The sequence below is a fragment of the Penaeus monodon genome, chromosome 22, assembly GCF_015228065.2.
Source record: "Penaeus monodon isolate SGIC_2016 chromosome 22, NSTDA_Pmon_1, whole genome shotgun sequence".
NCBI classification, from domain to species: Eukaryota; Metazoa; Arthropoda; class Malacostraca; order Decapoda; family Penaeidae; genus Penaeus; species Penaeus monodon.
In genome coordinates, this window is record NC_051407.1 from 9,550,183 (window position 1) to 9,550,952 (window position 770).

At 32.2% G+C, this 770-nt stretch overlaps 1 protein-coding gene across 1 annotated transcript in view; it reads right to left on the reverse strand.

Moving 5' to 3' along the window:
- LOC119586922 (dnaJ homolog subfamily C member 5-like) overlaps positions 1-770 on the reverse strand; it is a gene marked incomplete in the record, with an annotated part of 63,036 nt that overhangs the window by 24,918 nt on the left and 37,348 nt on the right.

Below are 770 nucleotides of genomic sequence, written 5' to 3' on the forward strand. Positions count from 1 at the left end.
TTTGTATCAGGAAACCACCCGGTGGCACTGGGTTACAAGACCAATGTCCTTCATTGAGATATGAAGCACAAACCTTCATTCTTAATATTTTTCTTTTCTTGCTTTCCTTCTTCATAATTTTGATTCCACTTCAAACCTTCTAGACTTTAAGATTTCTGGTAGAAAAAGTTAATCCATACAGTGCACTCTAAGACAACTCTCCTTAATGGATTCTCAATAAGTCTGACTATGATATGTTCTATCCTGATCAAGATAATCAAAAGGTAAAAAAAAAAAATATTTTTATCCAAGCTTTCATCTGGTTTCAACCAAATACATAAACTGTGCACCAACAGACTTACCAAAAACAATGAAGTAATGTAGTTAAGTATTTGCCTATCAAATCAGATATTACACCTAGCATAACATTTGTAATGATCTAATGAGTTATAATAAACATCTTCGCCTTTATATTATTTTTCATACTGATAATAGATGATATGGATACCAGGAATTAAATGTTCATAAATGGAAGTTACTTTCTCTGGCTATTTTTGTTTATATATGGGGACTTCATTAATCAAAAAAGAAAGAAAAAAAAATAACACGTCCAATCTTCACAGACTAAACTCATTCTCTGAATTCCAAAACCAATGATCAAAAGGCAGGTAGGCGAGCATACAAACACAAATTCCTAATGAAGAGAAAGAGCAAGTTCGCAAGACCCACCTACCAAAACAGATAATTACTGTGATAAAACTAAAAGTACAGACTCTTAAAGGTACATAGAC